The sequence below is a fragment of the Heterodontus francisci genome, chromosome 32, assembly GCF_036365525.1.
Source record: "Heterodontus francisci isolate sHetFra1 chromosome 32, sHetFra1.hap1, whole genome shotgun sequence".
NCBI lineage: Eukaryota > Metazoa > Chordata > Chondrichthyes > Heterodontiformes > Heterodontidae > Heterodontus > Heterodontus francisci.
Genome location: NC_090402.1, coordinates 32,561,973 through 32,585,349, shown reverse-complemented (window position 1 = coordinate 32,585,349; position 23,377 = coordinate 32,561,973). Strand labels below are relative to the sequence as shown.

General features: G+C 41.1%; 2 long non-coding RNA genes across 3 annotated transcripts in view; one reads left to right on the top strand and one right to left on the bottom strand.

Annotated features, from left to right (window-relative positions):
* LOC137347752 (uncharacterized) overlaps positions 1-18,259 on the top strand; it is a 65,015-nt gene extending 46,756 nt beyond the window's left edge. For both annotated transcript variants that reach the window (XR_010969015.1, XR_010969014.1), the window contains exon 4: positions 15,980-18,259. This is a non-coding gene — a long non-coding RNA (uncharacterized lncRNA). The remainder of the gene's footprint in view (positions 1-15,979) is intronic.
* On the bottom strand, positions 5,383-19,522 carry LOC137347753 (uncharacterized). The gene is made up of 3 exons (XR_010969016.1): positions 19,373-19,522; positions 14,559-14,799; positions 5,383-6,699 (listed from the first exon to the last, which is right to left on the bottom strand). It is a non-coding gene; the product is annotated as an uncharacterized lncRNA (long non-coding RNA).
* Positions 19,523-23,377: the final 3,855 nt, after the last annotated feature.

Genomic DNA, 23,377 nt, shown 5'->3' with positions numbered 1-23,377 from the left:
TCTTTTATGACTGCTTCCCCTTTCGCTGCCTTACGTCTTATTTCTGCCGTAATGACTTGTTTGGTACAACACATTGAAGAGCTTCTTATATTCCTTGCTGTTCATTGCCACTTGTTTGTCCATTTTTCCTTCTTGTCTGTAACATTCTCAAGTTGTTGCTACAGTTCCTAATCTTCCAATTAGATTTATGATGGTTGAAAATAACGTGACATTCAACAGCTCACAATTTCCTTACAAACTCCACATTCAGCCTGATTCATTCATCAAATCTGGAATAAAAAGCTAATATCACTAACAGTGACCACCAAGCTATTGGATTGTAGTAAAAACCCATCTGGTTCACTAATGTTGTTTAGGGAAGGAAATCTGCCATCCTTACTGGTCTGGTTTATATGTGACTCCAGAGCCATCGCAATGTGGTTGACTCTTAACTGCCCTCTGAAATGGCCCAGCAAACCACTAGTTGTATCAAACTACTACACTTCTGGCATGTTGTAAATCTTTCTATGTTCCCATGTAAAAAAAAGTCACCACACAGACTGTGGTGGTTCAAAATGGTGGCTTACCATCACCTTCTCAAGGGCAATTAGGGTTAGGCAATAAATGCTGGTCTTGCCAGCAACACTCACATCCCATGAAAGAAATGTGTATCTGTAGTATAACTGCAGCAGTGCAAAACCTACTTTTTAAAATCTCCCTTGTTTTTTCCTGCCGATTTTCTCTTTCCCTCTCTTTTTCGGTTGCACTCTGCTGGGGTACAACACCGAACATCCCCTGGTACTTAGCTTATGTTTCCATTCTATTTAATAATTAGCCACCATGTAATGTTTGCAGGCCTAGTATATCTTGTAATGATATCATTTAGTCTTGAAAACTTGCCATTAATTTTATTTTTATATTGCATTGCATTTTAAAGTTGGATGTTTTTTGACGTGGACATTACATGTGAATGTCAAAAATATTAGAGTCGCCTCCAATTAAGAGCATACCAGAAATCCTGGTTCATAAATGATTCTGTTAGCTGGAGTCTTTCCTTAGTTCTCTCACAACTTCCAGCTACTAAGAGGCAGTTGTGGGTGGCACCATCTGCTGTACTCTGTCATTAGCTGCACACAGCTTTTCACAGACAGCAGAAATAATTTTAAAGTGAAGAGTTATAGAATCATGGAATCATATAATGGTTACAGCACTGAAGGAAGCCATTCAGCCCATCATGTCTGTGCTGGCTCTCTGCAAGAACAACTCAACTAGTCTCACTCCCTGCCCTTTCCCCATAGCCCTGCAAATGTTTTCTTTTCAGGTGCTTATCCAGTTCCCTTTTGAAAGCTAAGATCTGCCTCCACCACACTCTCAGGCAATGCATTCCAGATCCTAACCACTCGCTGCGTAAAAAGGTTTTTCCTCATGTGACCGCTGGTTTTCCATTTACCTTATATCGGTGTCCTCTGGTTCTCAGCCCTTCCGGTGTAGGGAATAGTTTATCTCTATCTACTCTGTCTAGACCCCTCATGATTTTGAACACCTCTATCAAATCTCCTCTCAACCTTCTCTTCTCGAAGGAGAACAACCCAAGCTTCTCCAATCTACCCACGTAACTGAAGTCCCTCATCCCTTGTCAGACCATTATCAGAAATCTCTTCCTACTGTGTTTCCCAGGAAATTTAGTTCTGATAAAATTATCAGGTGACAAGGAAGAAGGCAAGATTTGACTGTTCCTATGGAAAAATTGATGTTACTTGATAAATATCTCTGCTAGAGATAGCACACAACTCACAACAGTTGACAGGGGATTTTGTCAGGAATAAACTTATGAAATGTAACAGTAAGTACATTACGTTGGGTAGAAGTTCCTTTTTAAGAATGGTTTCTGCACATTCAATCCAATACCAGCATTACATGTTAGCTCTTGTTGACCACAACATCTGGTGTAATCGCCATGATTGGCAATGGGGATTTCTTTGAGGTTTTTATTTCCTTCTTTGAAAGTATTAGGGGCACCACAGAAAGTGAAGCTATAGATGGGAGTGTTGTTGAGCAGAGAGACCTTGGGGTGCAAGTACGTAGTTCCCTGAAAGTGGCAACACAGGTAGGCAGGGTAGTGAAGAAGGCGTATGGCATGCTTGCCTTCATCAGTCGAGGCATTGAGTACAAGAGTTGGGACGTCATGTTACAGTTGTACATAACGTTGGTTAGGCCGCATTTGGAGTACTGTGTGCAGTTCTGCTCGCTGCACTACAGGAAAGATGTCATTAAGCTAGAGAGGGTGCAGAAAAGATTCACAAGGATATTGCCTGGTTTGGAGGGCTTGAGTTATAAAGAGAGATTGAATAGGCTGGGTCTGTTTTCCCTGGAGCGAAGGAGGCTGAGAGGGGACATGATAGAGGTATATAAAATTATGAGAGGCATAGATAGGGTAGATAGCCAGAGTCTGTTTCCCATGGTAAGGGTGACCTAAACTAGAGGGCATAGATTTAAGGTGAGAGGGAGGAGGTTTAAAGGGGATCAAAGGGGTAAATTTTTCACACAAAGAATAGTGGGTATCTGGAATGAGTTGCCTGAGGAGGTGATGGAGGCAGGAACAGTAGCAACATTTAAGAGGCATCTGGACAGGTACTTGAATGAGCAAGGCATAGAGGGATATGGAATTAATGCAGGCAGGTGGGATTAGTATAGATAGGCACTGTGGTTGGCATGGACGCGATGGGCCGAAGGGCCTGTTTCTATGCTGTACGACTCTATGACTCGATGGACTTGTTTGCAGAGCAATACCAGCTTCAGAGAGGCAAGCAGTGCCATGGAAGCAAATATGAGGAAGTTCATCAAAAGCCAAGAGCAAAATACTGTGGATGGTGGAATTCTGAAATAAAAACAGAAAATGCTGGAATTACTCAGTAAGTCTGACAGCATCTATGAAGAGAGAAACAGGTCACTGACCTGTTCACTGACCTGAAACGTTAATTTTGTTTCTCTCTCCAGAGATGCTGCCTGACCTGCCGAGTATTTCCAGCATTTTCTGCTTTTATTTCATTTGTTTTCCCTTTTTATCAATGGCTATTTTCTGTCTTGCTATTAGTCATGGCATGTGTGTGACTGTAGAATAACTGTTTGTGCTTCATGGGTTATGGTTCCATTAAGCCAGAGGACAGGAATGGTTTCAGTTGTTATAAAGCACTCCTTGTGTCATATATTATGTTTACTTTAATACATTATACCTAACATAAAAGTCATGTCATTGTTGATAATCTCACTTTTGAAATGAACTTTTAGTTAAGTACAAAAAACAGAAAGTGCTGGAAATACACAGCAGGTCAGTCAGCACCTGTAAAGACAAAAGGTAGGTTAATACGTCCAATATATGACCCTCCCTTAGTTCTGAGGAAGTGTCTTGCAAGCAAAATTTTAACAAATGGTTTCTCTTTATCTTGTACTAACTCACCTGTTGTGTATTTTGCAACTGTCCCTATTTTTGTTTCAGAATTTCTGTTTTTCCCATTTCGAGACACTCTAAGTTAGTGACACCATATGACTGATGGATTATCAAATCCATCCTGTCTTAGTGTGATAAAGATCTGCAATCACAATTCAGAGACATGATTGTACAACCCTGGTGTTGCAGTAATTGTGTCCTAGCCTGCTTCCGGTTCCATTCCTCCGGTGATCAAAAATTCTACCCATACATTTAAGGATGTAAGCACATAAGAAATAGGAGCAGGAGTAGACCCCTACGGCCCCTCGAGCCTGCTGTGCCATTCAATACAATCACAGTTGATCTTCGGCCTCAACTCCATTTCCCGCCCATTCCCCATTTCCCTTGATTCCTGAGAGACCAAAAGCTGTCTGTCTCAACCTTAAATATATTCAACGATGGAGCACCTACAACCCTCTGGGGTAGAGAATTCCAAAGTTTCACAACCCTTTCAGTAAAGAAATTTCTCCTTATCTCAATACTAAATGATTCGCCCCTTATCATGAGACTCTGCCCTCATATTCTAGATTCCGCAGCCAGGGGAAACAACCTCCCAGTGTTTACCCTGTCAAGCTCCTTCAGAATCTTATATGTTTCAACATGATCACCTCTCATACTACTAAACTCCAGAAAGTATAGACTCAATTTATTCAGCCTCTCATTATAGGACAAACCTGTTCTCCCAGGAACTAATCTAGTGAACCTTTGCTGTGCCGCCTCCAAGGAAAGTACATCCTTCCTTAAATCTGGAGAACAAAACTGTGCACAGTACTGCAGCTGTGGTCTCAGCAAAGCCCTGTACAATTGTCGCAAGACTCCTTTATACTTGTACTCCAATCCCCTTTCAATAAAGGCCAGCATGCTATTCACCTTCCTAATTGCTTGCTATACCTGCATGCTAACTTTCTGTGTTCCTCGTATGAGTACCCACAAGTCCCTCTGAACATCAAAATTTTACAAGTTCCATGCTTTTTAAAAAATATTCTGCTTTTCTATTCTTATTACCAAAGTCAATAACCTCACACTTTCTCACATTATACTCCACCTGCCACCTTGTTACCCATTCACTTCGTCTGTCTATGGTTCTTTGCAGGCTCTTTGTATGCTCCTCACAGCTTACATTCCCACCTAGCTTTGTATCGTCAGCAAACATGGATACATTACTCTCAATCTCTAAGTTATTAATATAGATTGTAAATAGCTGAGGCCCCAGCACTGATTCTTATGGCACTCTACTAGTCACCGCCTGACAACTTGAAAATGCCTCGTTTATCCCTACTCTCTGCTTCCTGTCTGTTAACCAATCATCTAGCCATGCTAATATATTTCCCCCAACTCTATGAGACCTTATCTTGCATTTTAACCTTGTATCTGGCACCTTATTGAATGCCTTTTGGAAATCCAAGTGCACCACATCTGCTGGTTTCCCTTTATCTCCCCCTCTAGTTACATCCTCAAAAAACTTAATAAAGTCCCTTCCATAAAACCATGTTGACTTTGTCTGAGAATGCAATGATTATCTAAGTGCATCGTTAAGACTTCTTTAATAATAGATTCTGGCATTTCCTCGATGACTGATGTCAGGCTAATTGGCCTGTAGTTCCCCGTTTTCTCTATCCCTCCTTTTTTGATAGTGATGTTATGTTTGCTAAATTCCAATCCACTGGGACCGTTCTAGAAACTAGGGAATTTTGGAAAATCATAACCAGTGCATCCATTATCTCTGCAGCTACCTCTTTTAGAACCCTCGGATGTAGGCCATCAAGTCCTAATTAAATCACAAATTAGCTAAACATATTGCCTACAAAATTCATACAGATTAGAAAAAAACATTAAACATAGATCTTTAATAATCACAGAATATATATCCAGAATCATATGTATAATATCAGAAAATGCAAGTTTGGATGCCTTTTGTGACATTTCCATAGATCATGTGAGACTCTTCTGAAAGAGAGAGTTATTTTTATCAGTAATATATATGGAAGTGATTGTAATCTTATACTGTTGTGCCAGGGCTTTTGATATAAATTATGGAGGCATTTATTGCAATAAAAATCAAGAATATTTTGATTGATATTTAAACATTATTCCAGGGATACTATGAATTTCTGTCTCCCTAAATTTCTGTCTGTTCTAATATTCACTATTTGAAGCTTAAAGAAAATGTTTTGGCATATTTTATGGAAGAAACAATATGTATATTTCAAAAACAGAAATAATTTAATACTCAGAACTAAAGGTGCATTCTTATTAGAAATAGCAGGTTTGTGAGATGAAGGTTAGCTTCAGTGGCTCTTTAAGACCAGTCAACAAGTCTTCCAAGAACCGGGAAAGCATGTTCGATTCTGAACCAGAATGTATGTTGTAGAATTGGGAACAGGACTCATCCTTATTTAAAGATATTTGTAAGTGAAATAAAATTTCAATCATATGTGGAGACCAAGGTTTGTTTTTTCCTTCATTTGATTGCTAATTTTGCCTAGCTGCAAAGATAGTGGGTTTAAGACTTCAGCTCATGGCAAGTTACCAAAGTGTGAAATGCAAGGTCAGCCGCCTAATGCAGTAACCATTTCAATTGTTTCATTCTCATCTGTCCTTAAGCTTTACAACATGGGGTTGGGGGGCGGGGGGGGGGGGGGCGGGAGGGAAATTGGTCCTATATTTCTCTTACCTTTCTCCAATGTTGCAGGTGTTTTCTAATGGATCGCTCTGCATGACTGCAATTTCATGTGCAGACAACACAAGCCTTTGTGAGAGAAATTAGTGAAAAGCACTGCTCTTTGTCAGTGGATCATAGCAACTAATCACATTACAGATATCACCACAGTTCTGTCATATGTAATAATACATTAACTCAACACAGCATACAGAATTACACTATATAATGCAAATGATTTTAGTTCTCATGCAAAATAATGAATACATCAACATTCTAATTGTTTTCATATGGCATGTTTCCTTTGTAGACACTATAAGACACTGCAAAGGTGTTTGATGTGGCAGGCTGCATCAATGTACTCTGGTGGATGTAGGCAGCTTCTTAGGTTTACAGAAATCATACACACATTAGGAATGTGATGGATTTCCAGGCTGATAATCAGTTCTGATCTACATTTTTTGTTCATGCTTTTCTCACTATGCGTCCAGACTTTTTCCAGTCCCTGAATTTCTCCCGTTTCATATAACGGATCGGAGATCTGGAGTGTGCAAAGCTTCCGCATTTCACATAACTAGAATTAGAGAGATGAATATGTTTAACACAGTAAAACCAGACTCAAAGTGCTTCACATAAGAAATTATGTTTTGAAGTGTGCTGATTTTTAAATAGGCAAGTGCTTAAAGAAACATTAACGTCATTGCCTTTTTTTACTCTATCAAAATTTCTGCTCAATAGTTCAAAGCTAAATTTCCTAATTCGATTAATTAATTCCTTATTCAAATTGACACAACCAGGGAAAATGGCCTCCTTCTGTGCTATAAATTTCTGAACAGGAGAAAGTTCTTATTTAGACAATGTAACAAATTTAGTTATTTTAATCACAATTGAAAATTAACAATAACTTTCAGTAACCATGTGTCCTAAGGGGATTCAGCACGACAGCAGTTTCTAGTTAAGATAGAATTAGGGAAGTGTTTATCAGTGGTGTTCCAAGAACAGAATGTATTTTTGCAGATAGAAGTACCAAAACACTTGTATCCAAGTCATTCCAGACATAAGAGATCAGAAGGGTACAGCAGGCATCCCACATGTTTTATGATGTGTAACATATGAGTACAGGAGTGTATAAGGTATATGGGGGTGTATTGTTAAAACTGAGACACACAATTCCTGGTCACTGCATGTTTTAAATGGTAGGTTTCAGATCACAAGGAATGCAAGTTTACCTACAGAAATTATAAACTATTGTGACCATGAATAAAAAGGGCTGTGGTACAGCCCAAATTGTTACAATATGGATGAGAAAGGCATTTGCCCATCTGACGTTATTCATCCAGAAAAGAAACCCCTTTTACACAATCTGTTTCTTAAATTATTCTGGGGATATTGCTTCCAATACCTACCAGATGTCCATTCCACGCTCTGATCACTTCTGGATCACAGGCACTGACTGACATCAGTCGTAAATTTGCCTTTCACCACCTTGAACTACCTTGAACTTGTGGCCCCTGTCCTACTGTCACAATTTAACTTGAATTAATCTTCCGCCTTTATCTTTTCCATGGCATTTTCTAATGTGGGGTTGACTATGAGTTGCCTCCTTTTGGAAACAGAATAGCTCAAGAGTGCATATAAGGAGGTAACAAACCTCAAACTACAGACAGTGTCTCGTAAACACTTCACTGCATTAGTTCTAACGAATCAGTCGAGCAGCTGTTGAATTCATGGTGTGCACTTCAACACAGATTTATTTCACAAATGCCTGTAAAGGTCTTACTAATAACACTGCAATTATCCAGTCCTTCAGTTACAAAAAAGCCCAACCACTGGGACTGTCACCATGTAAGGTGAAGCATGTAATCGTGCATACATTGTGAGGATACCAGATTTTATAAGCACAAGATATGAATATTTGGTATTTAAGAGGGCTTTACAAAGATGTCTGAGAAATCATTTCTTTTAATTTGCTGGCAAACAATGATATCAATCACTTTGAAATGTTATTACATGTGATGACACTGATAAAGTCAACACTTGATACTTTCCTCTCAGACAATAAAAACAAACACTTTCAAAAATACTGCATTCTTAAATTATTCACTTTACTTCCTATTTTTCCATTTGTTCTATACATATTGGGTTTAAGGCTATTTATTTATTATCTTATATTTTGGATATCAAATTAATAAGACTGCAAAATAGTCCAGTTGCATTAAATGACAACATACATCACACTCCTCTAAGGTTACAGGTCCCAGTTCAACAAGGTTAGATCAACCACTATTAACAAATATTAATGGCAAAACTGGACACAGGCCACTGAGATGTCCAGTAGTAGATGATGTTCAACATTAGTAGAGTAAAATGTATGTATGTATGAAGGAAAATGGGTGACACATGCGTGCTTTTGGAGTGTATCGCTAGATTGTGTATGCCCAGTCACAATGGAGCATCAATCACCAAAGCAAACAGAATGTTGAACTAATCAGTGCAGAATAAGTTGGAGGATCCCACACTAACATTGCAACTATACCTTGCATGCTGTGTATTGAGCACTACAATATTTTAATCTTGGAGACATTGCACGTAAAAAACTAGGGGCTGATCGCTCATGAATTATGAGGAAAGACCAAAAACATTGGATATTCAGCATCAAAAGAAGGCAACCTTATAAAGGGGATTTCATATTGGTGTTTAAAATATTAATCCAGACACAAAATGTAAATCCACAACATAGCTTCAGACAAGGGGTCATAGGTCCATTGAAGAAAAAGAAAAACGTAGATCTGATTTTGGTAAATCTGTCACAAAGTGAATACTCAACATATGGAATGGACCACTGGGCAAGGAAGTGGATGCAAAAGCACAGAAATCATTTAAGAAACAATTAGATACTTTAATGGGGTGATTTAAGTTCCTCTGGATGAATGAGCTTAAATGAGTTGAATGGCCTTTTTCATTTGTATCTATTTCGTAATCCTGTTTGGGACATTTGGGTCAAATGTTACACTTAATAGTTAATGCCATTTTCAAGAAGCTAACAGTTGAGCGGCGCAACTTGGACAGCAACTTTTAGACTTTTGAGTTTAACTGTGCATCTGCCCCATGCCTGAATTTGCTGTGCCATTTGCACTTAAATAATGCCAAGCACCATTAGCCTCACTGTTCTTTTGACAGGAAAATCTGGGTCAATAATTGTATAGGCAGGAGGGAAGCAGGACATGCTCAGTCTGATTGATGGTGACCATGTTTTTAACCATTGTTTCCAGCTTCTTTCAAGTAAACATGAGTAGATTATGTTGGCTGATTTAATTACCAGGATAAAAACCCCAAAGAAACAGCTGCTTCTGGAAGTGGATTTGTCCGGTAAGTAAGCAGGTTACAGAACAATATTCATAAGAAAAGCCAATCTGCAGGTCATCCCTTTTTAGTGTGTTAATTGCAATACAAGTGTCAATATGTTGTCATAGCACTGTTGGCTCCTAGCAATATGTTACAGTCTCACCAGCATGGCAGAACCATCTGTAACATGTGTAATCAGTTTAGAAAACATTCAGTGTAGTGGCTTCAGTTTCTGTGTTAACTTTTAATACTTTGGATAATCTGCTTCCATCAGCTGACCTTACGATAACTTTGAACCTTTGTCTATTTGGAGAGAGAAGCAGAGTTAATGTTTCAGGTCTGTGACATTTCATCATGCCTTCTGAAATGGCCTAGCAAACCACTCAGTTGTATCTAACCACTACAAAGTCAATAAAATGAATGAAACCGGACGACCACCTTGAAACGACAACGGCAAACGCAGCTCTGTCGACCCTGCAAAGTCCTCCTCACTAATATCTGGGGGTTTGTGTCAAAGTTGGGAGAGCTGTCCCACAGACTAGTCAAGCAACAGCCTGACATCATCATACTCACGGAATCATACCTGACAGACAATGTCCCAGACACTGCCATTACCATCCCCGGATATGTCCTGTCCCACCGGCAGGACAGACCCACCAGAGGTGGTGGCACAGTGGTATACAGTAGGGAGGGAGTTGCCCTGGGAGTCCTCAACATCGACTCCGGACTCCATGAAGTCTCATGGCATCAGGTCAAACATCGACAAGGAAACCTTCTGCTGATTACCACCTACTGCCCTCCCTCAGCTGATGAGTCAGTACTCCTCCATGTTGAACAGCACTTGGAGGAAGCACTGAGGGTGGCAAGGGCACAGAATGTACTCTGGGTGGGGGACTTCAATGTCCATCACCAAGAGTGGCTCGGTAGCACCACTACTGACCGAGCCCTAAAGGACATAGCTGCTAGACTGGGTATGCGGCTGGTGGTGAGGGAACCAACAAGAGGGAAAAACATACTTGACCTCGTCCTCACCAATTTGCCTGCCGCAGATGCATCTGTCCATGACAGTATTGGTAGGAATGTCCACCGCACAGTCCTTGTGGAGATGAAGTCCCGCCTTCACATTGAGATAGTCCTGTGTAGGGCAGAACCCTTAGGAGTATTGACAGGCAGAGAGATCTGGGCGTACAGGTCCACAGGTCACTGAAAGTGGCAACGCAGGTGGATAAGGTAGTCAAGAAGGCATACGGCATGCTTGCCTTCATCGGGCGGGGCATAGAGTATAAAAATTGGCAAGTCATGCTGCAGCTGTACAGAACTTTAGTTAGGCCGCATTTAGAATATTGCGTGCAATTCTGGTCGCACACTACCAGAGGGACGTGGAGGCTTTGGAGAAGGTACAGAAGAGGTTTACCAGGATGTTGCTTGGTCTGGAGGGCATTAGCTATGAGGAGAGGTTGCAATGTGGAAAATTGCCCAGGTATGTCCTGTACATAAAAAGCAGGACAAGTCCAACCCGGCCATTTACTGCCCCATCAGCCTACTCTCAATCATCAGCAAAGTGATGGAAGGTGTCATCAACAGTGCCATCAAGTGGCACTTGCTTAGCAATAACCTGCTCAGTGACGCTCAGTTTGGGTTCCACCAGGGCCACTCAGCTCCTGACCTCATTACAGCCTTGGTTCAAACATGAACAAAAGAGCTGAACTCAAGAGGTGAGGTGACAGTGACTGCCCTTGACATCAAGGCAGCATTTGACTGAGTATGGCATCAAGGAGCCCTAGCAAAACTGAGTTCAATGGGAATCAGGGGGGAAACTCTCAGCTGGTTGGAGTCATTACCGAGCGCAAAGAAAGATGGTTGTGGTTGTTGGAGGTCAATCATCTGAGCTCCAGGACATCACTGCAGGAGTTCCTCAGGGTAGTGTCCTGGGCCCAGCCATCTTCAGCTGCTTCATCAATGACCTTCCTTCAATCATAAGGTCAGAAGTGGGGATGTTCGCTGATGATTGCAAAATGTTCAGCACCATTCATGACTCCTCAGATACTGAAGCAGTCTGTGTAGAAATGCAGCAAGACCTGGACAATATCCAGGCTTGGGCTGATAAGTGGCAAGTAACATTCGTGCCACATAAGTGCCAGGCAATGACCATCTCCAACAAAAGACAATCTAACCATCTCCCCTTGACATTCAATGGCATTACCATCACTGAATCCCCCACTATCAACATCCTGGGGGGGGTTACCATTGACCAGAAACTGAACTGAAGTAGCCATATAAATACTGTGGCTACAAGAGGGGGTCAGAGGCTCGGAATCCTGTGGCAGGTAACTCACCTCCTGACTCCCCAAAGCCTGTCCACCATCTACAAGGCACAAGTCAGGAGTGTGATGGAATACTCTCCACTTGCCTGGATGGGTGCAGCTCCAACAACACTCAAGAAGCTCGACACCATCGACTGCCTGCTTGATTGTTCATGGATGGGGTGCCATTCCCTCCCCCCACCACCGACGTACAGTGGCAGCAGTGTGTACCATCTACAAGATGCACTGCAGCAACCCACCAAGGCTCCTTATTATACAGCACCTTCCAAACCCGCGACCTCTAACAACAAGAAGGACAAGGGCAGCAAATACATGGGAACACTTGCAAGTTCCCCTCCAAGTCACACAGCATCCTGACTTGTAACTGTATCACCATTCCTTCACTGTCGCTGGGTCAAAATTCTGGAACTCCCTTCCTAACAGCACTGTGGGTGTACCTACCTCCCATGGACTGCAGCGGTTCAAGAACCAGCTCACCACCACCTTCTCAAGGGCAATTAGTGATGGGCAATAAATGCTGGCCTAGCCAGCAACGCCCATATACTATGAATGAATTTTTAAAAAATTGTGTTTCCCTCTTCAATATTGTCATTGATTTGGTTCTAACATCTTAACTTTTCTAATAACGCTTTTTATTCAAAAAAATCTAACTGCCCCTTTTATGCTTTCAGTATGATTCTCAAGTTTATGCCTCCATGTTACCATTTCATCTACTATTGTAAATAATCCTTTATTATTTACCCTCTCATACTACTTTGCAACTTTGAGCACCCTTGACTCCATGATCACCTTCTATACTATATGACTATTCGCCCAACACCAAGACATGAATGAGCACAAACTTTCTCCAGCATTGGTAAGATGGAAGCCACTGTGCTCAGTTTTTACCAAAATCACTACATCCTAGTGGCTGGTCATGTTTCCTTCTCTGAATCCTTACACAGGCTGAAAGAGATGTTGTGCAACCTTGGTGTCCCTTTTGATGCTGAGCTAAGCCCTGCACCCCAGAATTAACTACCACTAAAACTGTTTATTTTAAGCTCCACAAAACCTATGTCTATTTGCACCTCTGTCTCTACCCCACACCCATTGCTTCTGAAATGCATATCTGCACCTTCATCACCTCGAGGCTTGACTCCACCAAAAGCTTTGTGCCAGCCTCCCAAATTCCATCCTGCATAAACTATCATCCAAAAATTGATGCCCATGTCCTATTCCTCATTAAGTCTTGCTCCTCTTCAACTCTCTCCTCACCCATCACCTCTGGCTCCCCATTTCTCAATGAAATAAATTCTGCTTATGTTCTGTTCCTCTCTCTCTTTCAAATCTGCTGTCATCACCCCTCTCCTCAAAAGAAAATCATTGAGCCCTCCGTCCTTACAAAGTACTGTTCTATCTGCAACTCCCTTTCCTCTCCGAAGTCCTTAAACGTGTTGTTGCCCAGACAATTATCATCAATGGCTTCTCTTCTCACTCCTGCATTATTACTTCTGGTGTTCCCCAAGGATCCATCCTTGCCCCCCCCCCCCCCCCTATTTCTAATCTCTATACTTCCCCTTGGCAACATCATCTGAAAACATGCCAGTTTCTACATATATGCTGACAACACCCAGCTCTACCTTGCTGCCATCTCGCTAAACCTCTCCACTATCTTTCAATTGTCAGACTACTTGTCTGACATCCAAAACTGGACGAGTAGAAATTTTCACCAATGAAATATTGGGAAGACTGAAGCCATTGTCTTTGATACTTGCCACAAATACCACCCCCCCCCCCCCCCCCCCCACCCAGTCACTGACTCCATCCATCTTCCTGGCAACTGTCTGTGACTGAACGACGCTGTTCGCAACCTCAGGGTCTTATTTAACACCGAGAGAGCTTTCAACCACATATCTGCACCTCACTCAGAATGCCTATTTCCACCTTTGTAACATCGCCCGACTCCGTTCTTTTGCTGCTGAAACCCTCATCCATATCTTGGTAATCTCCAGACTTGACTATTCTAACGCACTCCTGGCCAGCTTCCCACATTCTGCACTCCGTAAACTTGAGGTCATCCAAAACTCTGCTCTCCACGTCCTAACTCACGTCAAGTCCCGTTCATCCATCACCTCTCTGCTTGCTGACCTACATTGCCTCCCCCTTAAGCAATGCTTATATTTAAAAATTCTCATCCTTGCTTTCAAATCCTTTCATGACCTTGCCCTCTCCCTATCTCTGTAACCTCCTTCAGCCCTACATCCCTCCGAAATATCTGCACTCCTTTAATTCTGGCCTCTTGAGCAACCCCAATTTTAATCGCTCCACTGTTGGTGGTCATGCCTTCAGCTGCCTAGGCCCTAGGCTCTGGAATTCCCTCCCTAAATCTCTTCACTTCTTGTTTTCCTCCTTTAAGGCACTCCATAAAACCTACTTCTTTAACCAAATTTTTGGTCATCTGCCTAATATCTTCTTATGTGGCTTCCTGTCATATTTCGTTTTGTAGTGTCTCTGTGAAGTGCCTTTGGACGTTTTATTTTAAAGGTTCTATATAAATACAAGCTGCTGTTGTTGCTGGCTCAAAGGTGTTTTGGGAGCTCCTGAGGTGAAAGGAGATTGTTGGCTGGCAAAGGTAGATCCAATCTGCTGTCAGAACTATTAAAATCTTCAGCTGAAAGAATATCAATAAATAATGCGAATATTTTAAGTAAGTATTTAGACTTTTATTTTAACTAAATATGGATAACGCAATTAGTTTTTATTTTCAAATTTTACTGAAACTCACCTCGAACACCAAACAGGACGGGCTTGCTTTTTGGGTTTGGCTGCTTGCCTTTTATATTCCATCCAACCGCAAACCAATTCGTGAATGATCATCAAGTACAGCAAGAAGATAAGAACTCCCGGCTCCATTCTGGGATGGTGAGGATTTGAAGCATTTGACAGAGGAGGCATTGTATGAAGCTGAGGTGCCTGTCCCGGCGGGTGTCTGTGATGTTGCAATTGCTCTGAGTCAGAGGGCTGAGCTGAATCACATTGGAGATGAAAAGGAAAGGACGGTTAAAGCTCATAAAATCTGAGGAGCGTCACAGAACACACACACATCAATGCAGCTGCACTGGGAAAGCTCGCTGCATTTTCAATGGATTTAGGAACCGACCATTCCTTCCTCAGCAGGAATAGGAAAAGCCATGTATTGCCATATATTCAATTTTGTGCACGATTTCCATCTTTGCTAAAGGCAGTAAAGATTGACTGGGGGGGGGGGAAGCCTGCTGTTAAAATGCTGCGAGTTTATTAATACGAGTTTATTACTGAAGTTATGCATTTGAGAAAAGCGATGTATCTCATATGTCTTGTGTGTTAGTTCGACTTCAATAAAGCGTATTATTAACCACCGTGGTGTTTGTGTTTAACCATGGATTGTTGATAATCGGCCACTTCATAAACTTGTTTTGCAGCAAGGTCCCTCAGTCATAAATTAATAGCCCAAGAAAAATGTGAAGATTGCTTATTGATATGTGTAGAAATCACGTTTAAACGATGGCGGGAAAAACAGACATCGGCGGGACGGTGAAAAAGTGATGGGCGGGAGGAAACGTTAACACCTCTGAACATTCCCTGAAATGCTGAAAATGTCAAATATTCATGTGCATGTGGATACGTGTAGGTGTGTCTGTGTATATGTGTGCACGTCTATGTATATGTGGGGGTTGTATGAGTGTATGTGCGTGTGTCTGTATGTCTATATGTATGTGTGTACGTGTCTGTATGTGGGGGTTATATGTGTCTGTGTATGGGCGTGTGTGTAGGGGACTAGAAACAATTGACTGTGCCGCTGAATTCCTGGCGGATGTTGTTTGCTTAATAATTAGACAAGGATGCTATTGTCCTTGGAGTGAGGATGATGCCGTCTCTATGGAAACAGGTGTACTTTGTTGAGCCCCAGTACCACCTCGAATTGGTTAGAATTGAATTGAGATGACGCGAGTCTTGGAACTGTAAATTTCCAGCCCTGCTGGTATTTGTTTTGTACGTTTCTCTCTGTAAGAGGTTATGGAAAAAAAATAATCTTCAATCTCTGAATCACCATGACTGAAATGACCATTCATTTTGTAAATAGTCTCAAAATTACCTACTCTCTTTGTAAATAAGCCCCATAGAAACGGTCGGTTTCATTTGATTTTTTGTGTTTGCCTTCTCCAGCTCTGCAATATCTCGTGTTACAATATTGGCTTCACCGTTACCGATTATCGCCAATGATGTCACAGAATTTCTACGAGACGGCAGCTAAAACACTTGGGACCAATAAACTGAGATGAACGGAGCCACATAGAATCATAGAAAGTTTAAGGCACAGAAAGAGGCCACTTGGCCCATCGTGTCTGTGCTGGCTGAAAAACGATCCACCTATTCTAATCCCACCTTCCAGCATTTGGTCCGTAGCCCTGCAGATTACGGCACTTGAGGGGCATATCCAGACTCCTTTTGAATGAGTTGAGGGTTTCTGCCTCGACTACTCTTTCAGGCAGTGAATTCCAGACCTCCACCACCCTCTGGGTGAAAAAATGTTTCCTCATCTCCCCTCTAAATTTTTCTGCCAATCACTTTAAATCTATGCCCCCGAGTCACTGACCTCTCTGCTGAGGTGAATAGACCCTTCACCTCCTCTATACAGCCCCCTCAAAATTTTGTACATTTCAAACAGATCTCCCCTCAGCCTTCTCTGTTGCAAGGAGAACAACCCCAGCCTATCCAATCTTACCTCATAGCTGCATTTTTCCAGTCCTGGCAACATCCTCGTAAATCTCCTCTGAATCCTCTCTAGTGCAATTACATCCTTTCTGTAATGAGGTGACCAGAACTGCACACAGTCCTCAAGTTGTGGCCTAACCAATGAGTTTTACAGGTCAAGCATAACCTCCCTGCTCTTGTATTCTATATCTTGGCTAACAAAAGGAAAGGATTCCATATGCCTTCTTAACCATCTTATCGACCTGTCCTGCTACCTTCAGGGATCTGTGGATATTCACTCCAAGGTCCCTCACTTACTCTACGCTTCTCAGTATTTTCCCATTCCTTTGCCTTGTTTGACCTCCCCAAATGCCTCACAATTCTCTGGGTTGAATTCCAATTGCCACTTTTCTGCCCATCTGACCATCAATATCTTCCTGCAGCCTACAGCTATCCTTCTCACTATTTACCACACGACCAATCTTTGTGACATCTGCAAACTTCTTGATTATGCCCTCTACATTTACGTCCAAATCGTTAATATATACCATAAAAGCAGGGGACCCAGTACTGAGCCCTGCGGAATGCCACTGGAAACAGCCCTCCAGTCACAAAAACACCCGTCACCAATGACCGTTTGTTTCTTGCCACTGAACCAATTTTGTATCCACATTGCTGCATTTCCATGGATCCCATGGGATTTTATTTTTTTAACCAGTCTGCCATGTGGGACCTTGTCAAAAGCCTTGCTAAAATCCATGTAGACCAGATCAACTGCACTACCCTCATCTATCTTCCTTGTTACTTCAATCAAGTTGGTTAAGCAAGATCTTCCCTTAACAAATCCATGCCAACTATCCTTGATAAACCTGTGCCTTTCTAAGTGACAGTTTATCCTGTCTCTCAGAATAGATTCCAATAATTTGCCCACTACTGAGGTTAGACTGGCTGGCCTGCAATTATTCGATCCATCCCTCACTCCCTTTTTAAACATGAACTCTTTGACAGAATACTGGCCCCAAAGTGACAAACATGAAGGATTCTTAGATAACACAATCCCATTCACTACCCTCATATTTAGATTAAAATATTCTGTAATTGCATAAAATTGCATAGAATATGCAGCACAGAAACAGGCCATTTGGCCCTACCAATCCATACCGGCTTTTATGCTCCACACGAGCATACTTCCATTCTTCCTCACCTAACTCTATCAGCATAACCCTCTATTCCTTTCTCCCTCATGTGCTTCTCTAGCTCCCCCTTAAATGCAGCTAATACCAAACACCTCAACCACTCCCTGTGGTAGGTAGGGTCGTCCACATTCTCGCCGTCTCTTTTCAAGAACCTGTTCATCCTTTTCTGAGAGGTATAACCTCGCAATTCTCGTACCACCCTTGTAAATCTTTTTTGCACCTTCTCCACCAACTCTATATCCTTTATAAAATACGGTGACCGGAACTGTACACAGTACTCCAAGTGTGGCCTAACCAAGGTTTGATACGAGTTTAGCATAACTTCTTAACTTTACAATTCTCTCCCTCTGGAAATAAATTCAATTGCTTGGTTTGCTTTCTTCTGGCCTTGTTACCCTGTGTTGCTACTTTTAGTGATTTGTGTATTTGTACTCCAAGATCCCTTTTGCTTCTCTATCCCATTTAGATTCTTATTTTCTAATACCTAAGCTTTTTTTTAACCAAAATGTAAAACTTCACTAATCTCTGTTGACATTCATGTGCAAGTTATATGCCCATTCTGCCAGTTTATCTACAGATGTATTTTAATTTAGAATAAAATATTCTATTAAATTCTGGATTTTTGGATCTGTTAATCTAATAAGATTTGTTTCACTTTCACTCAATATTTGGAGAGGCTTCAGTCCAAGTGTTTCTCTCAATCATTAAATGTGCAAATGAAGATACTCTGGAAGATTCTTGTCCCTACTTCCAAGAGCAAATCCACCCACCTCCATCAAGTTAAAACACTTTGTGTCCATTTCACAGCCAGAGATGGGGTTGATTTTAATGAAATACAACACTGTAGCCTCTTAGCTTGATGACATTTTTGGGACATCTAATCGAAAAATGAATATTGTACAGATTTAGTTTTTAACTAAATTAGAAAATATATCTAAAGCGCAGGATTGAAAGAGTAAAAGCAGAGCTAACCTGTAACGCAGTCATTGCATGTCTGCTAGTTTAAAGCACGCCACACACAGATAAATGAGAAGTCGGATGATATAAATTCTATTCAACATCTTGGTACTATAAATATTTTCTGCCTATATAATAGGATGCTGAAAAATTAGGGAAGCGAATTGTCAGCACTTCATTTGCTTTTCACTGTATGACTGAGCAGAATTATTCCATAATATAAGAGATTATTAACATATTCCGGCAGTTTCCCTTCGTTCTGATATAATCCATGAATTATGCAGTCCAGCCACAATGCAGAATGAAACAGTTTCATTCCGTCTCGGTGGCGTTTCCAGAGCGTATCTGTGGAAGCACAGTCCCTGGCTTAAGGCTGAGAATAGAAGGGCGCCGAACAAGCTCTCGCCTCATGTCTGCCAGTGAACTGAGAGCGGACACAGACACTGACAAGACAGACACTGGCCACTCAGACTCCCCTCTCATTCTGCAGCAGCTCCGTGCTCCAATCGTAAAGTCTAGCCTTTCCCTTATATGGCATCACGTCTGCATAGTTTCAGCAATAATACCATATGTACATTTACAGGGGACATCGCTATTAACCGTAAAGGGCATTAGAACATTCCACAGGGAAATGAAAATTATATACAAACAATACATGTTACACAGTATTATCCGCTTTGTATTAATCATACTGCACCAAGCCTTTCCATACTGCGAGATAAGAGCCCTCAGATGGGATCCAGGAGGTTCGGAAGTCTTTGAGAAGATGGAGCTTTACGATTCAAATAAGGGGACCAATTGCAAGCCCATTAGACTGTGTCGAGCGAAGAATAGATATTGCAAGAGGAACGAAAGGATGCAGCAGCTTCGGTCTTTCAATCAAGAGTGAGCCTCCTCCAAAATAATTGGAGGACTGCTCGGTAAAGATATTGCTGGTGTCGATGCGGGCTTGGCAATTGGGGTTGGACTACATGTGCGAGTCCCAAAGGTTGATGCATTTCAGTGTGCATCTTATATCATTTGCCGAACTCATTAGCCCATTCAAGTTGGTGCAGCAGGCTCACGCTGAATGCTATTCATTCATTTCGAGGCAGATATCGCAGGTGAAATCGAAAAAAACAGATGTTCTGATCAATAGAAAATCAATTTTAACTCTTGGCAGTAATATTTTACAATATTAAAAAAGGAAAAATAACAATAAAGAGGCGAGCCCCAGGGAATTGCTATTGAACTATGGGCGGCAAGTCTGATTTTCTGATCATACATTTGATATTTCATTCATTGTTCAAGGTTTAAATGTTCTCTGCATGTTTTCTTTGGGCTGGTCTCCATGGCAACCAGGAACACAAAAAGGTTGAATTTTAAGCTTCGCATAACAAAATCAGACAGAGTTGGAAATAGGATCCAAAATAAGAGATCAGGAAGATAGAAGCAAGAAGCAGGGACAGAGTTATGACGTACAATATCCTTCAGCACACAGGGACCTGAATATGAAATATCTCTATCTTAAAGTCTTTTAAATATATGAGCAGCAGATACAACCATGGAAAGAAGCTGGAAATGTCTGGTTTGGGAAGAGCAGGTACCTGCAGCTGCTACTACCAGACCAGTGACAGCAGTGTAAATAATGTCGAGTACTCAATCCCTTTATCTGAAGTTTGTAGATGTTAATCAAACACATGCAAAAAGGCTGTTCACATATACTGAAAGGCAGCTCACATATTAACAGACCTGCTAATGTATACAACAATTAGTAAACAGAGACTAAAATATTGATTACCTGCATGTATTTATTTTTATCCTGCTAACCTTGGTATACCATTTTTAATTAGAATGAATAGCAAAAAATGTAAAAAATTCCCGACAATAACCAGGCACTAAAAACTCAACCGACAACACTACTGATGTTGTGATAAAAGGTCACAGACCTGAAACATTAACTCTGCTTCTCTCTCCACAGCTGCTGCCTGATCTGCTGAGTATTTCCAGCACTTTCTGTTTTTATTTCAGATTTCCAGCATCTGCAGCATTTTGCTTTTATATTACTACAATACTTCTATTTTGGAATAACTTAGATTCATACTATTTTAAAACCCTTTGGTCCATCTGAAAACTCTGAAAGACTGGCCTGCCCAATTCCCTCCTTTTGCCTCAAATATTTAAACTTTTCTTTTGCAAGTATCAATTTTTCTATTAAAAACTATTATGGATTTTGCTCAAACCACCATTTCTGGTAGGGCAATGCATGTCCTATAACATCTCTGCATAAAAAAAAACCCAACCTCTCCCCTCATTCTATTAGTGATGAACTTAAATTTACGGTCTCTAGTTATAACCAGTCAAAATAGTTTTATTTCCCCAATTTATCTTATTAACGCCTGGCATACTTTCTTCAGTATGATTGCTAATATATGCCAATATATTACATGTCAGATTGTACCACAAGATATTAACTACCCAGTATCAAAAGAAGCAAATGTAAAACATATAACAAAATATGTTTTACTGTTATTAATCATTTCCTTTAGGATTGGTGTATAATATTGGTTTGCAATATTTTGGGCTACCATTTTTAGTGGTACTTCTCATCAACATCATTTTCTTCTTGTCTTGAGCTATTGCAGAGCTCATAGCAGCTGTAGTGACTCTGGTACATTCCTTCATCCTTGCTGCTTTATTCTGCTATGTTTTGTCTAGAATAGTAAAAAGCAATGAGCAAGATAGTACCATAATCACACAGGACATCAACTAAGAAACAGGAATAAACATTTACTCAAAGGGACACAAAGAGCAGTGGGAAGAGACTTGACAAGGATGAATTATATTATCAGTGCACAATTGAACAATAATTTCATTCAAATGGAAAAGATGAAAGCAATGGTAAGTTGTGAGCACTTACAAGGCATTGATGTGATCCAAAATTGATACAATATTAATGGGTTTAAAATGTACAATAACAACACGGTTTTAACTGAATTTCATGTAATTGTTGGAACAGGCCATGTAACAGTTCACTGTTATTCTGTGAACTTTGTTATAATGTGATCACTGTGGCTGATGATTTGTTGAAAACCATGATTTTAGCGAACAGCAAATAGTCATTAATCCCAACAAGCTTGGCCCTTTTAAATAGAACTCAAACCTTCACCTGCCTTTTCACCAATCTCTTGGGGACGATTTTCCCAATATCACTCCTGACGCAGTGCTTCATCCACCAATATATGTGATGAAAATGAAGCATGGTGATGAGAATAGATGAGAATAAACATGAGAACTATGAACTAAATGGTGGTAGCCTAAACAATATAGCACAGTAAAAAGGTTTTGTGGGTATTGGTGGAAAGATTATTGAAATCATCTACCAGCTTTAATTAAGCCAAACAAGATGTTGGATTGTTTACCATGTTATGATCCCCCGTAGAGACCATCAGCAAACCAAAAGAATCAAATCCGCCGACTGACCCCAATTTAAAGCCAGTCATTTACGGCACAGAAAGAGGCCATTCGGCCCATTGAGTCCATGCAAGCTCTTCACGGAGCTATTCCATCAGTCCCACTCCCCTGCTCGATCCCCGTAGCCCTGCAAATCTATTTCCCTAAAGTGGCCATCCAACTTTCTCATGAATTCATTGATTGTCTCTGCTTCCACCACCCTTGTGAGCAGCGATTTCAAGGTCATTACCACCCGCTGCATAAAAAAGTGCTTCTTCATATTCCCCCTGCATCTCTTGCCCAAAACCTTCGATCTGTGTCCCCTAGTCCTTATACCATTCGTTAATGGGAACAGTTTTTCCTTGTCTAACTTATCTAAGCCTGTCATCCTCTTGTACACTTCTATTAAATCTCCCTTCAACCTCCTTTGTTCAAAAGAGAACAAACACAGCTTTCCCAACTTAACCTTGTGACTAAAATCCTCCATTCCTGGAACCATTCCGGCAAATCTCCTCTGCACCCTCTCAAGGACCCTCACATCCTTCCTGAAGTGTGGTGATTAGGACTGGATGCAATACTCCAATTGGGGCCTAACCAGAGCTTTATCGATGTTCAGCATAACTTCCCTGCTTTTGTACTCAATGCCTCTATTTATGAAGCCCAAAATCCCTTATGCTTTACTAACCACTCTCTCAGTATGCCCTGCCACCTTCAAAGATCAATACACATGCTATTCCTGCACACTCTTTAGAACTGCACCATTAAGTATATATTGCCCTCCCTATTCCTTCTGCCAAAATACATCACCTCACACTTCTCTGTCTTAAATTCCACCTGCCACTTGTCCGCCCACTCCGCGAGACTATGTCTTGTTGCAGGCGGTTCATATGATCCTGTTTGCCACACCTCCAAGTTTGGTGTCATCAGCAAATTTTGAGATTTTACTCAGTATTCCAAGATCCAAGTCATTTATATATAGCAAATATGCAGTGGTCCCAACACTGACCCTTGGGGAAAACTATTGCCTACCATCTTCCAGTCTGAAAAGCAACCATTTACTACACTTGCTGTTTTCTGTCCTGAAGCCAATTTTTACCCAATTCAACACTGACCCTCCCTATTCCATGAGCCCCAATTTTGCTAACCAGCCTTTTATGTGCACCTTAAACACTTTCTGAAAATCCATATAAACAATATCCACTGCATTTCCTTCATCAATCTTCTCTGTTACTTCATCAAAAAATTCAATTAGTCAAGCATGATCTGCCTTTTACAAATCTACGCT